The sequence below is a fragment of the Lissotriton helveticus genome, chromosome 5_1, assembly GCF_964261635.1.
Source record: "Lissotriton helveticus chromosome 5_1, aLisHel1.1, whole genome shotgun sequence".
NCBI lineage: Eukaryota > Metazoa > Chordata > Amphibia > Caudata > Salamandridae > Lissotriton > Lissotriton helveticus.
Window position 1 is genome coordinate 1,650,019,130 of NC_136065.1, and position 22,669 is coordinate 1,650,041,798.

The 22,669-nt window shown below is 43.8% G+C and overlaps 9 non-coding genes across 9 annotated transcripts; 7 read left to right on the forward strand and 2 right to left on the reverse strand.

The window, feature by feature from the left end:
* Positions 1-2,802: 2,802 nt before the first annotated feature.
* Positions 2,803-2,897, reverse strand: TRNAI-UAU (transfer RNA isoleucine (anticodon UAU)). Its single transcript has 2 exons — positions 2,860-2,897; positions 2,803-2,838 (listed from the first exon to the last, which is right to left on the reverse strand). It is a non-coding gene; the product is annotated as a tRNA-Ile (tRNA).
* A 292-nt stretch (positions 2,898-3,189) lies between these two features.
* TRNAS-GCU (transfer RNA serine (anticodon GCU)) lies at positions 3,190-3,271 on the forward strand. The gene has a single exon. It is a non-coding gene; the product is annotated as a tRNA-Ser (tRNA).
* A 590-nt stretch (positions 3,272-3,861) lies between these two features.
* Positions 3,862-3,933, forward strand: TRNAT-UGU (transfer RNA threonine (anticodon UGU)). The gene has a single exon. It is a non-coding gene; the product is annotated as a tRNA-Thr (tRNA).
* Positions 3,934-5,474: 1,541 nt separating this feature from the next.
* Positions 5,475-5,556, forward strand: TRNAS-GCU (transfer RNA serine (anticodon GCU)). The gene has a single exon. It is a non-coding gene; the product is annotated as a tRNA-Ser (tRNA).
* Positions 5,557-6,144: 588 nt separating this feature from the next.
* On the forward strand, positions 6,145-6,216 carry TRNAT-UGU (transfer RNA threonine (anticodon UGU)). The gene has a single exon. It is a non-coding gene; the product is annotated as a tRNA-Thr (tRNA).
* A 1,524-nt stretch (positions 6,217-7,740) lies between these two features.
* On the forward strand, positions 7,741-7,822 carry TRNAS-GCU (transfer RNA serine (anticodon GCU)). The gene has a single exon. It is a non-coding gene; the product is annotated as a tRNA-Ser (tRNA).
* A 589-nt stretch (positions 7,823-8,411) lies between these two features.
* On the forward strand, positions 8,412-8,483 carry TRNAT-UGU (transfer RNA threonine (anticodon UGU)). Its single transcript has one exon. It is a non-coding gene; the product is annotated as a tRNA-Thr (tRNA).
* A 1,142-nt stretch (positions 8,484-9,625) lies between these two features.
* TRNAI-UAU (transfer RNA isoleucine (anticodon UAU)) lies at positions 9,626-9,720 on the reverse strand. Its single transcript has 2 exons — positions 9,683-9,720; positions 9,626-9,661 (listed from the first exon to the last, which is right to left on the reverse strand). It is a non-coding gene; the product is annotated as a tRNA-Ile (tRNA).
* A 962-nt stretch (positions 9,721-10,682) lies between these two features.
* On the forward strand, positions 10,683-10,754 carry TRNAT-UGU (transfer RNA threonine (anticodon UGU)). The gene has a single exon. It is a non-coding gene; the product is annotated as a tRNA-Thr (tRNA).
* The last annotated feature ends 11,915 nt before the right edge of the window (positions 10,755-22,669 follow it).

Below are 22,669 nucleotides of genomic sequence, written 5' to 3' on the forward strand. Positions count from 1 at the left end.
GTGTGTACATTATTCTTTTTGCTTTATTCGGGGTTTGTCGTCTGTTAATTTAGAGCTAGGCTGGGCTTCCCGTCTTAGCGTTGTTTGATCTATGAGGACTCGAACATGTCGCTGAAATCGGCCTGGCGAAATCTGTGCCATCGGGCATAATCGAACGTGGTGGTTCTATCTGGTTTGTTCATGCCAGTCGGATTCATCTTTGTCCCGCGCCTTTTCCCTTTCTGCCGGCCTGTTACTCCTGTCGGCCCTCTGTTCCTACTCTCGTTCAGTAGAGTCGGACATTGGGCTTTCCAGTGCCCGACATATTTACAAAAAGCACATTGGTCTTGCCCTAAGTCTGGCCGTCCTGTGCGTAGTGTCGGGGGATTACTTTCGGGTCGTTGTGTCCTGGGGTTGTCCTGTCGGTATATTCCTTTACCTACTCTGTCCTCGTCTCTTTTCTTTCGTTGCATTGCTTCTTTGCGCCACATACCGAGACTGTCGAGCATAATAGGCGTTGTCTTATTATTACGAAGGGCTATTTCTAACGTTTCTATTTTATCAAGATCGAAGGATCCTATCAGTGGCCACTGTTTCTCTTGATTTTCTTTGGTATACCTGTGCCACAATTTATTATAGGCTATGGTAACTAATCCATAGTTTATGAACATGTCTTTATTAGGGGTGCCTTCCAGCGGAGCTAGATGATCCACCTCTAATAAACGGTCCGGGCTGAACCAACTATCAACCAGTGGGGAGAAGACAGACATGACAGCTCGCGATGAGGACAAAAAGTCAGCACTGCCTATCTTATCACTGTGTGCAAAGACTAGACAGAATATTTCTATTCTACGTTGTTTGCAGGCAGTGAATACCTCATGAACCAATAACAAAACAATAAATAAACGACCAGTGGGGAGAATAAGTAGATCCGCAAAAGTCTGCGTCCTCTACCCTTTCACTATCTGCAAAGGGGAACCTGTTCTTTCCTGTTTGTAGACAGAGAATCTCCAGAAAACAATCTGCGAACGGTAGCTCGGGGTCAAAAAAACCAGTTAATCAGTGTGGGAGAGGGAATCTCCCGAAAACCGTTAATAAATAATCAATTCAGTGGGGGAGAAAAATAGGCTCGACGGCTGCATTACCTATCCTTCACTGTTTGCAAAGGGAAAGAGCCTACTGTTTCTCCGTGTGCAGACAGTGAATCTCCAAATAAGTCAACAAAGAGTAATACTAGTATTTTCTGAACAATTAAACAATTATTTCGCAGTTCGTCGTGTTTACACGACCATACCCGGACCGTATGGACAGTTTCTTGTCTTCCGAATCCAGCGCCCGATCGTCCTCTTTTCCTCGTATTCCTCGCAGCACTCCTGATGGTTCCCAGTCAGGACCGTAGATCACTCGAGAGAGGTCTGTTCGGAACTAGTGAAGTTCGGATGATCGGCTGCCAGACGAGGGTCTATTGGGCAAGAGCTCTCCCGATCGTTGCAGTCGTTCACTCTGTCGTCAGGACCTCTCCCACTGGATCCACGAGTCGCTGATGGGCCCCACGTTGGGCGCCAATTGTGAAATCTAAGGTCAATGGACAATCGATATTTGCCAGGCGGTATCGCCTTTTTAACCCACCAAATATTAATCAATGAAGAGGCAGGCGCTGGAGACGGGAAGGCAGGAGACAAGGTTTATTCTCTCCGGAGGAGAACACATCAGTTCAGACAGCAGGTATCGTCATGAGGTGCTCTAACCGCATCTCTGAGGCCTGGCCTCTTATACACAGTTAAATTAATTTTATTGCAGGTAACACAGTCTTGTAATGCTTTGAAGTATGAAAGGACATCCTCTGAATCTCCCCTTCAGGCCCGTTCCCACACACATTTACAGTTGAAGTCCCAACCCCGGTCACAATAGGTGATGATTATCGCGCAGCTGGACATTCCGCCGATTCACGGAATGTGGGGGTTTGATCGGATCTCATAGGGTGGGGGCTTTGATCAACTCGGGGGTCCTTTGATGAGGGAAGCTTTCTACTGTACGGGGAGGGGCGAAAAACAGTATCGGCAGAGCTAGGTGTCGGCCTGGGAACGAGGAAGACAAACGGGCACAGGAAAAAGGGGTTTTGCATCAAAGGGCCTGGGACCATGAAAGGAATGAAGGGAGGTGTCGTGCCGGGAACAGGATGGGGCTCTGAGGCAGAGTTGCGCTGGAGAGGGGTTTATGACCCAAGGCATGCAAGAGCGGGGGGGGGTTGTCAGCGTGCGGGCTTTGCGAGGGTGAAGGGCTATGCTGGGGGGTCAGTGGCGTGCAGAGGGTGGTTCTGATCGAGGCACCTAAAATGGCGGGTGCGCACGACAAAAGTGTGGCATCCGGGGAAAAGGCAAGATGGCGCAGATAATGTTTACCAAACCGTACTAAATTTCCACACCATAAGCTGCTATGGTGCAACTCTTATGTTGACTAGAAACATTAATATGATGACGCTCTTCCTTTGATATGTCTTTCAGTTAAATTGTATTGTAAGTAGCTGATACAGCACTGTTTGCAGCTCCTCAGTATATGGTTATCCCGTGACAACAATGTTTTCATCATATTTATTATTCTACAAAAGTATTTTTAAATGCACTGATGTGGTGTTTGCATGCTATGCAAGACGGCACATCATGGAATGTTTATAAGGAGCATCGAATAGGATTGTGATATTTGCACCTGGAAGAGTCGGACACGCAGATCCTGAAAAGAAGTAAAGACTCTCTAGCAAGGGCCGTCTTAATCCTGAGTTTAATCTTTACTTTTAGTGAAATGGTTTATGAAAAACCAGTAAGCTGCTCTAGGTGAGGCTCGAACTCACAACCTCGGCATGCCTCAATGCAAGTACTGCTGTATAAGTACCGCGCGCTAACCGATTGCGCCACTGGAGCTCACTGCTCTCATATCTCCCCAGTTGAGCCATCTAGAGCTGACCAAGTAGATACTGGCACTGCTCCCTTATTCACTGTGCAAGATCAACTCACATGCTAGCATGTTATCATGACTATTAAAAACTACAGTCCTAATGGAACAGATTTGATAATTCTGCTATATCATGTGCTCTGTCTATTGAACACCACATACATTTGCCAGTTCTGACACAGTTTAGGAGAAACTTATGATTATTTGTAATTAGCACATAGTAAGAATTTCCTAAAAAATGAAACATAGTCACCTAAGGCAGACGAGGTGGCCAAGTGGTTAAGGCGATGGACTGCTAATCCATTGTGCTCTGCACGCGTGGGTTCGAATCCCACCTTCGTCGGAACGCCATCAGACACTCTTTTGAAGGTGGGCATGTCTCGTAGTACAATTACACTCTCTTTCAAGGCACAGCCATAATCCACTAGAAGGGCCCAACTGACTATTCCATTTTGGCAATTATGTCAAATTAAGGGAAGTGTTTTGTGCTTAATTGAAATTAGACCTTTCATGAAGTGTCCAGAGGATTGCCTTTCCCTCTCTCCTGGCCTTCTAACCAGTTTGGATAGATAGATTGATAAGAAAGCAGCTCTTACTCCTTAAAGTTTCAGCCATCTCAAGTGTATGACTGTTGACATATGTCTGCCCCACAGAGACAGATCACTTCTAATAAGTGAGTTCTGTATCTGTCACTGATTGCGGACATACTAACTAGAGCTATCAGTATGGTCATAAATGTGAATACTCTTATGTTCTCAAATCAAAATGGAGTTTTTCCTACTTCCAAGAAAAGTGTCTTAAGCATGCTCTTCAATTTGTGCACGCATGTAGACATTCAAATGCAACTGCATTTCCATATAGAGTCTCAAAATCATAAATATCTTCATACTGCAGTAAGAATACATGAAGCGATTTACATTCTGCAGGCAGGCTGGCCTTGTAGCTCAGTGGCAGAGCACTGGTCTTGTAAACCAGGGGTCATGAGTTCAAGCCTCATAAGGGCCTTTTTATATGCGAGTTTCTGTATGTTGTTTCCAAGTCATTCTTTCTAGGAGTCACACCTTGTCTTAAGTTTGCTTATTGACAAGCTTCCCTTTCCTGCTTTCATCGTATCAAGAAGACTTCATGAAAACCATTGAACCATAAACTATTGCCTCACCCCTTTCGATCGCCTGACGAACGCCTGACAAACGCCATTCTCACCCCACCGGGCAAAGCCAAATAAGCCAAGCATATTTGAAGTTCCTTTGAAAGTCAGAGCGAGGACTATGACCTCTGTTCCGACTGAGTCTGCATCCACAGAAAGGACGAAATAAGGATCTAGAAATTTCACCAAGGAGATGTGAACTTCATCCCCCTTAAAATACTTTTCCTCCCAGATGCCCCGGCTCTTAGTCAAATGAGGTTAATCTTCAAAACCCCACCCCCACTAACCATAAATATCCGACTCTCCTGCTGTCCATTCAAATGATACAAGGTATCTTGTACATAGAGAGAATGTGAGAAAAAGCAGAATCGCTTCATAGATTTGGTGACCTTGGAAGGGTCGGCTGGATAAAGAAGTGAACCTGATTTGGGGAAAAAAAGTATCATGATGGGGATGAGGAAAAGAGAACATGGACCACATTCACAAGTTAGAGAAATAAATGTAATAGGTTGAATGGTTTTAAAAAGTTAACTTTGAGCATGAATTGTGTTTTTAAACTGCAAAGAACTAAAAAATCAATGTGGGATTGGAGGCACAATCTGAGCAGAAAGCACCATAAGCTGCTATGGTGCAACTCTTATGTTGACTAGAAACATTAATATGATGACGCTCTTCCTTTGATATGTCTTTCAGTTAAATTGTATTGTAAGTAGCTGATACAGCACTGTTTGCAGCTCCTCAGTATATGGTTATCCCGTGACAACAATGTTTTCATCATATTTATTATTCTACAAAAGTATTTTTAAATGCACTGATGTGGTGTTTGCATGCTATGCAAGACGGCACATCATGGAATGTTTATAAGGAGCATCGAATAGGATTGTGATATTTGCACCTGGAAGAGTCAGACATGCAGATCCTGAAAAGAAGTAAAGACTCTCTAGCAAGGGCCGTCTTTACCCTGAGTTTAATCTTTACTTTTAGTGAAATGGTTTATGAAAAACCAGTAAGCTGCTCCAGGTGAGGCTCGGTCTCACAACCACGGCATGCCTCAATGCAAGTACTGCTGTATAAGTACCGCACGCTAACAGATTGCGCCACTGGAGCTCACTGTTCTCATATCTCCCCAGTTGAGCCATCTAGAGCTGACCAAGTAGATACTGGCACTGCTCCCTTATTCACTGTGCAAGATCGACTCACATGCTAGCATGTTATCATGACTATTAAAAACTACAGTCCTAATGGAACAGATTTGATAATTCTGCTATATCATGTGCTCTGTCTATTGAACACCACATACATTTGCCAGTTCTGACACAGTCTAGAAGAAACTTATGATTATTTGTAATTAGCACATAGTAAGAATTTCCTAAAAAATGAAACATAGTCACCTAAGGCAGACGAGGTGGCCGAGTGGTTAAGGCGATGGACTGCTAATCCATTGTCCTCTGCACGCGTGGGTTCGAATCCCACCTTCGTCGGAACGCCATCAGACACTCTTTTGAAGGTGGGCATGTCTCGTAGTACAATTACACTCTCTTTCAAGACACAGCCATAATCCACTAGAAGGGCCCAACTGACTATTCCATTTTGGCAATTATGTCAAATTAAGGGAAGTGTTTTGTGCTTAATTGAAATTAGATCTTTCATGAAGTGTCCAGAGGATTGCCTTTCCCTCACTCCTGGCCTTCTAACCAGTTTGGATAGATAGACTGATAAGAAAGCAGCTCTTACTCCTAAAGTTTCAGCCATCTCAAGTGTATGACTGTTGACATATGTCTGCCCCACAGAGACAGATCACTTCTAATAAGTGAGTTCTTTATCTGTCACTGATTGCGGACATACTAACTAGAGCTATCAGTATGGTCATAAATGTGAATACTCTTATGTTCTCAAATCAAAATGGAGTTTTTCCTACTTCCAAGAAAAGTGTCTTAAGCATGCTCTTCAATTTGTGCACGCATGTAGACATCAAATGCAACTGCATTTCCATACAGAGTCTCAAAATCATAGATATCTTCATACTGCAGTAAGAATACATGAAGCGATTTACATACAGCAGGCAGGCTGGCCTTGTAACTCAGTGGCAGAGCACTGGTCTTGTAAACCAGGGGTCATGAGTTCAAGCCTCATAAGGGCCTTTTTATATGTGAGTTTCTGTATGTTGTTTCCAAGTCATTCTTTCTAGGAGTCACACCTTGTCTTAAGTTTGCTTATTGACAAGCTTCCCTTTCCTGCTTTTATCGTATCAAGAAGACTTCATGAAAACCATTGAACCATAAACTATTGCCTCACCCCTTTCGATCGCCTGACAAACGCCATTCTCACCCCGCCGGGCAAAGCCAAATAAGCCAAGCATATTTGAAGTTCCTTTGAAAGTCAGAGCGAGGACTATGACCTCTGTTCCGACTGAGTCTGCATCCACAGAAAGGATGAAATAAGGATCTAGAAATTTCACCAAGGAGATGTGAACTTCATCCCCCTTAAAATACTTTTCCTCCCAGATGCCCCGGCTCTTAGTCAAATGAGGTTAATCTTCAAAACCCCACCCCCACTAACCATAAATATCCGACTCTCCTGCTGTCCATTCAAATGATACAAGGTATCTTGTACATAGAGAGAATGTGAGAAAAAGCAGAATCGCTTCATAGATTTGGTGACCTTGGAAGGGTCGACTGGATAAAGAAGTGAACCTGATTTGGGGAAAAAAAGTATCGTGATGGGGATGAGGAAAAGAGAACATGGACCACATTCACAAGTTAGAGAAATAAATGTAATAGGTTGAATGGTTTTAAAAAGTTAACTTTGAGCATGAATTGTGTTTTTTAAACTGCAAAGAATTAAAAAATCAATGTGGGATTGGAGGCACAATCTGAGCAGAAAGCACCATAAGCTGCTATGGTGCAACTCTTATGTTGACTAGAAACATTAATAGGATGACGCTCTTCCTTTGATATGTCTTTCAGTTAAATTGTATTGTAAGTAGCTGATACAGCACTGTTTGCAGCTCCTCAGTATATGGTTATCCCGTGACAACAATGTTTTCATCATATTTATTATTCTACAAAAGTATTTTTAAATGCACTGATGTGGTGTTTGCATGCTATGCAAGACGGCACATCATGGAATGTTTATAAGGAGCATCGAATAGGATTGTGATATTTGCACCTGGAAGAGTCGGACACGCAGATCCTGAAAAGAAGTAAAGACTCTCTAGCAAGGGCCGTCTTAATCCTGAGTTTAATCTTTACTTTTAGTGAAATGGTTTATGAAAAACCAGTAAGCTGCTCTAGGTGAGGCTCGAACTCACAACCTCTATGCCAGAAGTACTGCTGTATAAGTACCGCGCGCTAACCGATTGCGCCACTGGAGCTCACTGTTCTCATGTCTCCCCAGTTGATCCATCTAGAGCTGACCAAGTAGATACTGGCACTGCTCCCTTATTCACTGTGCAAGATCGACTCACATGCTAGCATGTTATCATGACTATTAAAAACTACAGTCCTAATGGAACAGATTTGATAATTCTGCTATATCATGTGCTCTGTCTATTGAACACCACATACATTTGCCAGTTCTGACACAGTCTAGGAGAAACTTATGATTATTTGTAATTAGCACATAGTAAGAATTTCCAAAAAAATGAAACATAGTCACCTAAGGCAGAGGAGGTGGCTGAGTGGTTAAGGCAATGGACTGCTAATCCATTGTGCTCTGCACGCGTGGGTTCGAATCCCACCTTCCTCGGAACGCCATCAGACACTCTTTTGAAGGTGGGCATGTCTCGTAGTACAATTACACTCTCTTTCAAGACACAGCCATAATCCACTAGAAGGGCCCAACTGACTATTCCATTTTGGCAATTATGTCAAATTAAGGGAAGTGTTTTGTGCTTAATTGAAATTAGATCTTTCATGAAGTGTCCAGAGGATTGCCTTTCCCTCACTCCTGGCCTTCTAACCAGTTTGGATAGATAGACTGATAAGAAAGCAGCTCTTACTCCTAAAGTTTCAGCCATCTCAAGTGTATGACTGTTGACATATGTCTGCCCCAGAGAGACAGATCACTTCTAATAAGTGAGTTCTCTATCTGTCACTGATTGCGGACATACTAACTAGAGCTATCAGTATGGTCATAAATGTGAATACTCTTATGCTCTCAAATCAAAATGGAGTTTTTCCTACTTCCAAGAAAAGTGTCTTAAGCATGCTCTTCAATTTGTGCACGCATGTAGACATTCAAATGCAACTGCATTTCCATACAGAGTCTCAAAATCATAGATATCTTCATACCGCAGTAAGAATACATGAAGCGATTTACATACTGCAGGCAGGCTGGCCTTGTAGCTCAGTGGCAGAGCACTGGTCTTGTAAACCAGGGGTCATGAATTCAAGCCTCATCTGGGCCTTTTTATATGTGAGTTTCTGTATGTTGTTTCCAAGTCATTCTTTCTGGAGTCACACCTTGTCTTAAGTTTGCTTATTGACAAGCTTCCCTTTCCTGCTTTCATCGTATCAAGAAGACTTCATGAAAACCATTGAACCATAAACTATTGCCTCACCCAACGCCTGACAAACGCCATTCTCACCCCGCCGGGCAAGCCCTGCCGGGCAAAGCCAAATAAGCCATGCATATTTGAAGTTCCTTTGAAAGTCAGAGGGAGGACTATGACCTTTGTTCCGACTGAGTCTGCATCCACAGAAAGGATGAAATAAGGATCTAGAAATTTCACCAAGGAGATGTGAACTTCATCCCCCTTAAAATACTTTTCCTCCCAGATGCCCCGGCTCTTAGTCAAATGAGGTTAATCTTCAAAACCCCACCCCCACTAACCATAAATATCCGACTCTCCTGCTGTCCATTCAAATGATACAAGGTATCTTGTACATAGAGAGAATGTGAGAAAAAGCAGAATCGCTTCATAGATTTGGTGACCTTGGAAGGGTCGGCTGGATAAAGAAGTGAACCTGATTTCGGGAAAAGGAGTATCGTGATGGGGATGAGGAAAAGAGAACATGGACCACATTCACAAGTTAGAGAAATAAATGTAATAGGTTGAATGGTTTTAAAAAGTTAACTTTGAGCACGAATTGTGTTTTTTAAACTGCAAAGAATTAAAAAAATCAATGTGGGATTGGAGGCACAATCTGAGCAGAAAGCACCATAAGCTGCTATGGTGCAACTCTTATGTTGACTAGAAACATTAATATGATGACGCTCTTCTTTTGATATGTCTTTCAGTTAAATTGTATTGATACAGCACTGTTTGCAGCTCCTCAGTATATGGTTATCCCGTGACAACAATGTTTTCATCATATTTATTATTCTACAAATGTATTTTTAAATGCACTGATGTGGTGTTTGCATGCTATGCAAGACGGCACATCATGGAATGTTTATAAGGAGCATCGAATAGGATTGTGATATTTGCACCTGGAAGAGTCGGACACGCAGATCCTGAAAAGAAGTAAAGACTCTCTAGCAAGGGCCGTCTTTACCCTGAGTTTAATCTTTACTTTTAGTGAAATGGTTTATGAAAAACCAGTAAGCTGCTCCAGGTGAGGCTCGAACTCACAACCTCGGCATGCCTCAATGCAAGTACTGCTGAATAAGTACCGCGCGCTAACCGATTGCGCCACTCGAGCTCACTTTTCTCATATCTCCCCAGTTGAGCCATCTAGAGCTGACCAAGTAGATACTGGCACTGCTCCCTTATTTACTGTGCAAGATCGACTCACATGCTAGCATGTTATCATGACTATTAAAAACTACAGTCCTAATGGAACAGATTTGAAAATTCTGCTATATCATGTGCTCTGTCTATTGAACACCACATACATTTGCCAGTTCTGACACAGTCTAGGAGAAACTTATGATTATTTATAATTAGCACATAGTAAGAATTTCCTAAAAAATGAAACATAGTCACCTAAGGCAGACGAGGTGGCCGAGTGGTTAAGGTGATGGACTGCTAATCCATTGTGCTCTGCACGCGTATGTCTGAATCCCACCTTCGCCAGAACGCCATCAGACACTCTTTTGAAGGTGGGCATGTCTCGTAGTACAATTACACTCTCTTTCAAGACACAGCCATAATCCACTAGAAGGGCCCAACTGACTATTCCATTTTGGCAATTATGTCAAATTAAGGGAAGTGTTTTGTGCTTAATTGAAATTAGATCTTTCATGAAGTGTCCAGAGGATTGCCTTTCCCTCACTCCTGGCCTTCTAACCAGTTTAGATAGATAGACTGATAAGAAAGCAGCTCTTACTCCTAAAGTTTCAGCCATCTCAAGTGTATGACTGTTGACATATGTCTGCCCACAGAGACAGATCACTTCTAATAAGTGAGTTCTGTATCTGTCACTGATTGCGGACATACTAACTAGAGCTATCAGTATGGTCATAAATGTGAATACTCTTATGTTCTCAAATCAAAATGGAGTTTTTCCTACTTCCAAGAAAAGTGTCTTAAGCATGCTCTTCAATTTGTGCACGCATGTAGACATTCAAATGCAACTGCATTTCCATATAGAGTCTCAAAATCATAGATATCTTCATACCGCTGTAAGAATACATGAAGCGATTTACATACTGCAGGCAGGCTGGCCTTGTAGCTCAGTGGCAGAGCACTGGTCTTGTAAACCAGGGGTCATGAGTTCAAGCCTCATCAGGGCCTTTTTATATGTGAGTTTCTGTATGTTGTTTCCAAGTCATTCTTTCTAGGAGTCACACCTTGTCTTAAGTTTGCTTATTGACAAGCTTCCCTTTCCTGCTTTCATCGTATTGTGGAAAAGTAAATTTTGCCATGTTCTGTGTCTCTACGTGTCATCCATCATATGTTATGTGTGCATGATCAATATGCGTATGTTATTCCCCATGTCCGATTAATGACGCAATTACAGTTGTGTCCACCTCTAGTATGCCAGTTTCCAGTCCTCGTGAATACTACGAATATCAGGCCTATGTAAAGCTACGTTGCCACGTTTCTCAGTGTGCACGTTATTTCATTATAAAGTCCCCGTTTCTAGGCCTCAACAGGGCCCGGACATCAGATTCAGCTCCTGTCTCCTGAAGCCTCGCTAAGGAGCGATACAGCCCCCACCTGTATCCTCGACCTTTCACTTACTTCCTACCTCGCAGTGCCCGGTGCAGCTTGGCTCTGCCTCTGAGTCTGCCAAGACTATGTTATAGTTCCAGTTATCAGTTCAGTCCTCCTTCTCTGCATTCCTAAGCTACTGAACTACATCAATAGTTTCCGTCATTGTCTAGCCTTCACGTCTCCACGTTAGAGAAATACTGCATTTACTGGTCATTTAATATTCTTCATCACGCACTACATGTAGAATAATGCATGCTCCAGTCTTAGAATCGAGTTAGCCTTTCCCCTTCTGACTTCTAGTTTATATCAACATGTTCTCTAAACATCAGATACTAGATAGGGTTTAGGTACATGTCGCTCCGACCCTCCAGACTTTAGTCTCTGCTCCTAGCACAGAGTTCATAGCCCCCAGCTTCTCCTCGTAACACGTCATTGCCAGTTTGCGCGCACCACCAGGTTAGAGGCCCCGGCTCCTTAGGTAGCCCCCTCCTATGTTTCCGCCCATTCATGACATATTCTGTTACGTCTGCACCACATGTCTATGTATACGCCCAGTTACACCTCTTTTTACTCTTATCTTTCGCGACTGCTACGCGTCACGCCTTCTGCTCCACCCACTGCTACTCCTACTGCAATGTAATGCTATGTGTTTGCGTTATGTATATATGCTCATGTATTGTTATCAAAAGGCAGCGCGCTCATCCCAGACCCAGCCCCAGCAGCTGCTGGGCCCTGCCATCCTATTCCTATGCAGGTTGCCCTGTTCCTGTCCTTATGCTGTATTAAACCTGCAAAACTCCTACTACCTCGAATCTTGACTCTTATTTATTGAGCTATCTGTTATGATATATGTCTAGTCAAAAATAGGGTATTATTTATTTATTTACCACATAATGGCGCCCGAATAGGGACTTGCCCTTTCCCCACGCGTCGGTGAAGCCACGCCGACCCCCTGACCCTCTGCAGTCGTGACGGAACTCTTCTGCGCAGTGGCAGATATTTCTGCTCAAGTATCCCTCAGGCCCACGGAGGAGACGGAGGAGGCGGTCCAGCATCCAGACGAGACGGTGGAGGAACGCGGCGAGTCCCGACCAGAGCCCAAGCCGAGAGTCCAAGGTCCGAGGTATCCGGAGGTCCACCCGTAACTGAAGTCCGAAGTCCGAAGTTTGTCGTAGTAGCAGTCCAGTCCAGTCCGAGGCTTTCCGTTCTTGCTGCCCGGTGAGTACCGTTACTGGGGTGGTATCTAGACAGGGTCAATTTAATTGACTCTGGTCTGTGGGTTGGTGGTACACAGTCCCACAAACGAAGTGTCCACTTCGGTGGATGCGGGTCCTGACGTGTCTCTTTAAGAGACCGGTAAGTTTCGTACTGTTTCAGCAGTGCATCTAGTTTCTGTTCTAGTCAGTTCTGTTCTCGAGAAATTTCAAGTATTTTCAGGTGGTATTCTGTTCGAACTGTTATTCATAATGTTCTTCATGTATTTTAATGTTGTGGTATGAGTGCGACGTGATTTCATGTTTTCATTGTGTATTGTATTATGTCCAGATTATAGTCCAGTCATGCCGCTCTTCTCAAAATTACGTCAGTTAAAAACTAGAAAGGGTCTGCTGGAAGCAGCAGTTCCCGTCCCGCCCAGGGACAGTCCAGGTCACTTTATGTATCAGAAGCATGGCATAAGCGCCATATTGTATCTAGATTTATGGGTAGAATATACCAAACAGTTAGAAGAAAAGTATAGATGGCCCGTATCGGGTACATGGGATGCCGAATGCATCATGCAAGTAGAAGAAGCATTATGGAAAAAGAAAGCCAGACAGTCACAGAAAGATGCCATCGAGTTATGGCGTAAAGAAGCTCATAAAAGAACCGAAAAAGAAATCAGAAGGACAGAACTAAGTAGAGAATCCCAAGAACGAGCCCAAGAAAGAGAATTAATCGAGATAGGTGAACGAGTTAGAACTGAGCAATCAGACAGACAGAGGAATGCCCTCATTAAGGGTATGTATCCTCTTCTTGCTGAGGGCTTGCCAAAAGCGACCCCAGAGGCATCCAGTAATTTCCCGCCACCATTAGTTCCGACCAAGCTACGTCACAAACCGACTGCAGCTGATATTTTTATTTCGTCCTATCTGGACGACACAGTCCCCGAATATGCAAATCCTGTTCGCGCTCCGCCAGTCCCTGTAAATCAGGTAATTCCTGCTCCTCCAGACACCGGGGTGCCCTTAACAGCCCCCCCGGGTCAGCCCGCCATACAAGTCCAGCCCACGTTACAATTACCGACCCTGCCAGGACGAAAAGCATCAGTTGATGATTCTAGTTTAGGGGCCGCAGGAGGAGGTCTTCCTCAAACCCCGCCGCCATACAAGCGTTTATCAGCACTCGAATTACATGCTCAAGCATCACAGCGTACTCCTAAAAGTAATAAGTCTGTTGCAGAGATCAGGCAAACCCTTGGCGAATGTGTCTATGACCCAGTTCCAGGCGAATTTAATATGGTTTTATATTCCGTACGCGTAAGGAGAGTGACCGAGTATCTAGTCACCTTGCCGAATATGAAAGAAGATCTAGACAGGATATATCGTTTCATCCGTACAGGGGATGACCCACAAAGTATTAGTGATGCCATGTCTCAAAGGAAAGCCGAGATTCAGCGCATGATATTAAAGTTCTTAATTAACTGTCTAATAAGAGAACAAGATTACCCGTCTAAAGACCCGGAAGAAATGAAAACTCTAACAAAGTGGAGTGATAATATAGCCGAAGGAAAGCACAATACCATTGGTGCCATGGAAAGTATGTACAAGAAAATCCGTAGAGAGATAATAAAGATACACGAACAGCGTAAAGCAGCACAAGTAAGCGAGAAAGAAAGTACCTCTGATCCTGAAGAGGAAGACGATGAGAATACCGCCAGAATAGCGTATGTAGGAAAACCTAGATTTCCAGATCGCCATTTACGTCTAGAACACAAGTCTATTTTCCATCATTCAGCACCAGAACAAGGTTCCCTAGAACAAGTATTTCAAGCTACCGATCACATTCTGAAATCACGAATCGGTTATAGTGAGTTAAGTACTATGCATGAACAGGAACTAGTCCGATCAGCAGTCAGATGGATTACTGATTCTACCACTTTTCCAGACGAAATAGTGGCACAAATGTTTCTGAAAATGCCCCCAGCCGAGCAGCGACTGGTGGGTATGTATATGATTCAGCACCTCATTACTCTGTATGAGGGTCAACATTCTGATCCAGGCCCGTTACATGATATCTTGAACGAGTTACTCCAGTACAAATGGAGAGGTCTAGGTACCGATTTAATTAGTGTCATTCTAGAACAGCGCCACAAATATAGAACATTCTTAAACCCGCATTTTGTTCATGTCTCACCCCCAGAAAGTAAATCATTCTACATAGACAGACAGAATCCGTTACGAGAAGTCCACCCAGTCAGAGGAGCGGGTGGCGAAATGCAGCAAGTGTTTGTGTACACTCCGATCACAAAGATGGAACTCCTCGAAATGAAGAAATTAATTCCCTGTCATGACAAAGATCCAGCAGGGTTCCATAGAGAATTAAAAGACATGCTCCGTATGGGAGAATACACTTACCCAGATATCATTAAAATGTTAAAGGTTCTGCTGCCCGCAGGGGTGTATGAAAAGCTAAAAGAAAAAGAATGGGAGGTGGGAGAGAAAAAGATAGATTGGGCAGTCCTAGAAGCAGAAGATAAGATACGTGTACCAGGTACTGGTCTTGGAGAGAAATGTAAAGAATTACCAGAATTATTAATTCAAGTTTTACCCAGATTATTAACAACGAGAAAAGAAGACTGGGATGCAATCTCAGCCTGTAAACAGAAACAAGATGAAGATATTAGTGATTTTTATTCTAGGTTTGAAAAGTGCTTTAGTATCAACAGTGGTCTCAAGACAAGTAGTGAGTCATACCCTCACCTTTTCGTTACTAAATTAGTCGAGAATTCAAGCCCACAAGTTAAAAATCGAGTTTTGAAAGTCGAAAGCACCTGGCAAGCAAATACTCCGTCCCAGATGCTCCAGATGCTCCAGTACCACCAGAATAGAATCAGGGAAGAGCAAGAACACGAGAGAAAACGTATGAAAGACACGAAAATGAAAGTACTAGTTGCACAATCTGTTCCTCAAGACAGTCAGAAGAGGGGTCCGAATCAAGCCAGTCATCCTGCAGCTCCCGTTAAAGGGAACTGCAATTATTGTAAACAGCCAGGTCATTTTATAAATGAGTGTGCAGTTCTGAAACACAACATAGCTACTGGTAAGACTAAAGAAAGACCACGTCCGCCTAGACAAGAACAAGTTTCACAGACTCTTCAGTCACAGAATGCACCACAGACAGTTACAGTACCGCAGCCTATTGCTGCAACACAGCATGTTACATCGCAGATGTACCAGTATGCACAGTCTGAGTATCCAGAGTACCAGCCATATTCATGAAACAGCCTAGAGAGGGAGGTAGGCTTGCCTCTCATCGAGATACCTGTAGATCAAGAAGGTCCCTATGTTCACAGTCAAGTATTAGGGAAAGACAGAAAGTTTTTGATTGATACAGGGGCAAGTAGGACCACAATTAGTCATGCCGAAGTTCCAGGGGCTCCGCTCTCAGGCTCAAGAAATGTTTCCCTTGGATTTTCAGGAAAGCCTATCGTTAATGAGATTTCAAAGCCAGTCACTCTAGCAGTAGGTCCATTGTCCCGCACTACTGATCTGTTACTTACTAAGTCTTGTCCAGAAAATCTATTAGGCATTAAAACACTGAAAGAGTTAGGTGCAGTTATATGTTGTTCCCCAGAGGGAATACGATTGTTCCTACGTGACTTTAAGGGTCACTATGTATTACGAGATTTTGATTCCAGACTGTCTAAAGTTCCGCAGCATTTATGGGCGCAAGGTCCAACTGATGTAGGTTACATGCAAATCACACCCCATCGTGTGACTCTCAAACCAGGTGTAGTGTTACCACGAATCAGGCAGTATAGATTGCCACCTGAGGCTGTAGCAGCCTTATCCAAAATTATAGACGAGCTCATGGCTCAGGGAGTAGTTGTAGAAACTGACTCCAATGTATGTAACTCTCCGATCATTCCAGTCATGAAACGTACTGATCCAAATGCACCCCCAGTATATCGATTAGTGATTGATTTACGGGAACTTAATAAATGTATTATTCCGCAGTACCCAGTTGTCCCAGATATCTCTTCCCTGTTAACTGCTATTGATTCCGAAGCCACGTTCTTCACTGTCATAGACCTCAAGAACGCATTTTTTAGTGTTCCAATTCATCCAGACAGCCAGTTTCTTTTCGGATTTTGTTTAAATGGAAGGAGCTATATGTTTACACGAGCTCCTCAAGGTTTCACAGAAAGCCCTAGTATTTACAGTCAAGCACTTAAGAGACAACTAGATAATATTCACATGCCAACTGACACTGCCCTGCTCCAGTATGTCGATGATCTACTGATCACAGCCCGTTCTGAACGTGACTGCGAGCGAGCATCCCTGACGGTTCTGTATTTTCTAGCCGAGATGGGGCACAAGGTGTCCCCTTCGAAGCTTCAATTCTGTGTCCAGCAAGTGGTATACTTAGGACACTTACTGTCCAAGAGGGGTAGGCAGTTGACACCAGACCGTATCCAGTTAATAGCGAGTCTTCCTCAGCCCAGGACCCAGAAGGAGGTACGTGCCTTTATCGGCCTTACTTCTTATTGTAGACAATGGATTCCCCAGTATGCATTTCTAGCCAAGCCACTGATACAGTTAACGACACAGGAGGCAGCCGTATCGACTGTTCTCCCTTGGACATCTGAACATACACTTAGTTTCAACGAGTTAAAGAAAGCTTTATGCCAAGCTCCAGTTCTAGCTACACCGAACTACAGTAAGCCTTTTACACTTTCCGTTACTGAACGCGAAGGTACAGCATTATCTGTTCTTACACAAGATCAAGCAGGACAATACAAGCCCTGTGCTTATTTTTCTAGCACATTAGATCCTGTAGCCCAGGCTCTGCCTGCGTGCCTCAAGTCAGTTGCAGCCACAGCACTAGCTATCAGACAAAGTGATTCCATAGTCTTAGGACATACCTTGACAGTACAAGTCCCACACTCCGTGGAAGTTCTTTTAAACCGAACACAAACACAGCACTTGACAATTGCACGTTTAACAGGTTATGAACTGACACTGTTCCAGCCACACATAGATATTAGACGCTGCAACATCCTGAATCCTGCTACACTGTTACCATCAGTTAGTTCAAATCCTGCCGCACACGACTGTGTGGAAGTAGTCAACATTACGACAAAGCCAAGACAAGACCTGACAGACATTCCGTTACCAGATCCTGACCTGACACTTTATGTGGATGGTTCATGTATGAGAACTAGTACAGGAGAACTAGTCACCGCATATGCAGTGACTACTGACACCGAAGTTATTGAAACACACCGTATTGATACCCTGTCCGCTCAAGCAGCAGAGCTAGTTGCTCTGACACAAGCCTGTATACACGCCAAGAACCTGAAAGTTAATGTTTACACAGATTCACGTTACGCATTTGGAGTTGTACACGACTTTGGAGTGCTCTGGCAGGAGAGAGGTTTCATGACTTCTCATGGAACCAAGATTCAGCATGGTTTCCTTATCCAAGCTCTGTTAGATGCAATACATTTACCGACATCTATTGCTATCATGAAATGCAAAGCACATACGAAAGTCACTGACATTATTTCCCGAGGTAATGATCTAGCAGATCGCACAGCCAAGCTTACAGCACAGACTCCAGACATTCAAGTTAATCAGACACATACTCCAGGTCCGACTACATGTATGACAGTTAAGGACCCTACACAGGATGTCATAGATATCCAGTTACATGCTACTCCCGATGAAATCAAGAAATGGTCCGAACAAGGAGGGGTCCAGACAGATCAAGGATGGGTAACGAAGGGTAGAACCACATGGTTTCTCCCCGACTCTATGGTTCAAGTCATCATTAATACCGCACATAGTCCAGCACATTTAGGAGAAAAAGCAATGTTAGACAGTATCCAGAACATTTGGTTCAACAAGCATTTACGAGCTGCAGCCAAGCAGAAAGTCCGTACCTGTATGATATGTTGTCAGTTTAATCCAGGTAAAAGTGTCCCGGTGGAACAAGGTGGTTTCCAGCCTCCTGACCACCCTTTTGAGGTCCTCCAGATGGATTATATTCAGATGGAGCGATGTCGAGGTTTCAAGTATGTTCTTGTAGTTGTATGCGCTTTGTCCAGATGGACAGAAGCATATCCAGTCCCAGATTACACAGCCGCGACCACTGCCAAGCAGTTGGTTCGTGAGTTTTTCCCTCGATATGGACTCCCTAGAGTCGTATATTCTGATAACGGTCAGCCATTCTCATCTGAGTTGATGAAGCACGTTTCCCTGTTGTTAGGGTACCAGTGGAAGTTCCATTGTGTACGCCATCCTGAAGCAGCCGGTCTAGTCGAGAGACATAATCAGACTCTGAAAATTCGAATTGCCAAAATATGTAAAGATAAGGGTGTGGACTGGCTAGTAGCTCTGCCAGTCGCTTTGTTTTATATGCGCATGGTCGCACATTCCAGATCAGGTCTGTCCCCGTATGAGGTCGTATTCGGCCGCCCCCCTAACATGTGGGGTACTCCTAGACCCCGAAGTATTACTGATGTTTCATGTAATATGCTGACAGATTACCTAGCTTCCTTGATGTCTGCCCTCAACTCATGTCGTTCACAGGTTGCCGCCACATTTCCAGACAATACCGAGGTGGCACCGCATGAAATCGTTCCAGGTTCGATGGTGCTCGTACGTAACTTCGACAGATCAAGTCCGCTGGAGCCACGTTGGAAGGAGCCCCGTCAGGTCCTCCTCACCACCCGTACAGCTGTGAAATTGGAAGGACGCCACGGCTGGGTGCACCTTTCGCACGTCAAGAAATTCTACGGATTGAAACCGGTCTCCAAGAACATTTCCCAGGATATCAAGACTTGTCAAAACATTGTTCCTAAGGACTGTCCCGCAAATGACATTGCTACAACCCCTCCCCTGTTAGAGAAAACTCCGCAACAGGAGTATAAACAGAAATTAAGGTCTAGTAAAATAAGTCAGCCAGTTTGATTGTCTAAGTCCTCCCCTAGGTGAAACGGTTAGACTGTTTCTGACATGTATAAAATAGACCCCCATAGTGAGAGAGTCAGTCAAAACTCAATCCGATGTATCGTTTTTCTAAGTTTCATATTATTTCTCAGCCTTTTGATTTCCTGCACTAGTTACGCATTTTTCCTGTGTTTTCCAGTTCCTCATGTAAATAAGCCTTCTAATGTTACAGTAGAGCACACGTTTAGTGATCTGCCTCCTCACGAATATTCATACCGCCTCGCTATGCGTAACAATACCTTTATCCGCATGTTACATTACTCACACCAGACCAGCAATGCCACTAATTGTTGGATGTGTGGTCGACTCCCCCCTTTCCAGACCCCGAAGGGAGTTCTGCCACTTTTTCCTTATCCATTTTCACATAATGGTTCGTGTGGAGCATGGTCCACGTTAACGTCATCCTCAACAGATATGTCTTTTCTTAACAGCACATGTTTCCCAGACAAGCAAGGTTTCCCCCACAGAACAGGTTTAGATCTAGAAAATGAAGTGTATAATTTAGGTAACTATTCGTCGAATTTTATGGTCCTGAATGTTCAGTCTGATACTACTCCAGACTCACCTGCTATTTCAGTATTACCAGTCAAAGGCGAATTATGTGTCCGAAATAATGGTTCCGTACATGTAGGACATAGTGATTGTACTACTATTGTCAAGTATAGTGACAGTGGGAAATCTATTTTCAAAGCTTCACGTCATTCTTATTTTGTTTGTGGTCAAACCGCATATGTTCGTCTGCCCCTCGATTGGGAGGGAACCTGTTACATTGCCTTCCTACTGCCACCTGTTTTCCTAGCCCCACCTGACTACCATAGGAATTCCTTCCTAGTACATACTAGACACAAGAGAAACCTCCCGATTGTCGATTATACTGAAACTGCTGCAGAGCAATTCATTGATATTGATAAAGGTGTGTTCCCTTATTTAGGTACAGTTGTAAACAGTAAGCTAATCCGTAGGTTAACAAGAACCCTTGAAGCTGTAGTAGATGAGACTGCCTCCGCTCTAGGTAACTTAACCGAAGAGCAATCCTTTATGAGAATTGTCGTTTTACAGAATCGTCTCGTCCTTGACGTCATACTGGCCGATAGGGGCGGGGCCTGTAGAGTCATCGGATCCAGTTGTTGCATTTTCATTCCAAATAACGCGCCGTCTGTTTATTCAGCTATAACCAGACTCCATAAAATTGCCCATCTGTTACACCAAGATCCAGGCACCTGGACATGGTCCGGTTGGTTCTGGAATATAATTTCCGCATGGGGATGGAAAATATTGTCCTTTCTAGGTATAGCAGTAGCGATCATATTCAGCTGCTGCCTCTGTATACAATGTGGCCCTGCGATTTGCGGCATGTGTGCTACATCCTGTATTCCTAGTATAACTCCTAGTCCCAAGCCCCGTTCTAAATCCCGTTCCAGGATAATTCGAGACGAGCAAATGATACTGTATGAAATGATAGATGGTATCATGAATATTGATGTTTCCTGATGGAAACGTAGTGACAAGGAGGGAATGTGGAAAAGTAAATTTTGCCATGTTCTGTGTCTCTACGTGTCATCCATCATATGTTATGTGTGCATGATCAATATGCGTATGTTATTCCCCATGTCCGATTAATGACGCAATTACAGTTGTGTCCACCTCTAGTATGCCAGTTTCCAGTCCTCGTGAATACTACGAATATCAGGCCTATGTAAAGCTACGTTGCCACGTTTCTCAGTGTGCACGTTATTTCATTATAAAGTCCCCGTTTCTAGGCCTCAACAGGGCCCGGACATCAGATTCAGCTCCTGTCTCCTGAAGCCTCGCTAAGGAGCGATACAGCCCCCACCTGTATCCTCGACCTTTCACTTACTTCCTACCTCGCAGTGCCCGGTGCAGCTTGGCTCTGCCTCTGAGTCTGCCAAGACTATGTTATAGTTCCAGTTATCAGTTCAGTCCTCCTTCTCTGCATTCCTAAGCTACTGAACTACATCAATAGTTTCCGTCATTGTCTAGCCTTCACGTCTCCACGTTAGAGAAATACTGCATTTACTGGTCATTTAATATTCTTCATCACGCACTACATGTAGAATAATGCATGCTCCAGTCTTAGAATCGAGTTAGCCTTTCCCCTTCTGACTTCTAGTTTATATCAACATGTTCTCTAAACATCAGATACTAGATAGGGTTTAGGTACATGTCGCTCCGACCCTCCAGACTTTAGTCTCTGCTCCTAGCACAGAGTTCATAGCCCCCAGCTTCTCCTCGTAACACGTCATTGCCAGTTTGCGCGCACCACCAGGTTAGAGGCCCCGGCTCCTTAGGTAGCCCCCTCCTATGTTTCCGCCCATTCATGACATATTCTGTTACGTCTGCACCACATGTCTATGTATACGCCCAGTTACACCTCTTTTTACTCTTATCTTTCGCGACTGCTACGCGTCACGCCTTCTGCTCCACCCACTGCTACGCCTACTGCAATGTAATGCTATGTGTTTGCGTTATGTATATATGCTCATGTATTGTTATCAAAAGGCAGCGCGCTCATCCCAGACCCAGCCCCAGCAGCTGCTGGGCCCTGCCATCCTATTCCTATGCAGGTTGTCCTGTTCCTGTCCTTATGCTGTATTAAACCTGCAAAACTCCTACTACCTCGAATCTTGACTCTTATTTATTGAGCTATCTGTTATGATATATGTCTAGTCAAAAACAGGGTATTATTTATTTATTTACCACAGTATCAAGAAGACTTCATGAAAACCATTGAACCATAAACTATTGCCTCACCCCTTCCGATCGCCTGACAAACGCCATTCTCACCCCGCCGGGCAAAGCCAAATAAGCCAAGCATATTTGAAGTTCCTTTGAAAGTCAGAGCGAGGACTATGACCTCTGTTCCGACTGAGTCTGCATCCACAGAAAGGATGAAATAAGGATCTAGAAATTTCACCAAGGAGATGTGAACTTCATCCCCCTTAAAATACTTTTCCTCCCAGATGCCCCGGCTCTTAGTCAAATGAGGTTAATCTTCAAAACCCCACCCCCACTAACCATAAATATCCGACTCTCCTGCTGTCCATTCAAATGATACAAGGTATCTTGTACATAGAGAGAATGTGAGAAAAAGCAGAATCGCTTCATAGATTTGGTGACCTTGGAAGGGTCGGCTGGATAAAGAAGTGAACCTGATTTCGGGAAAAAAAGTATCGTGATGGGGATGAGGAAAAGAGAACATGGACCACATTCACAAGTTAGAGAAATAAATGTAATAGGTTGAATGGTTTTAAAAAGTTA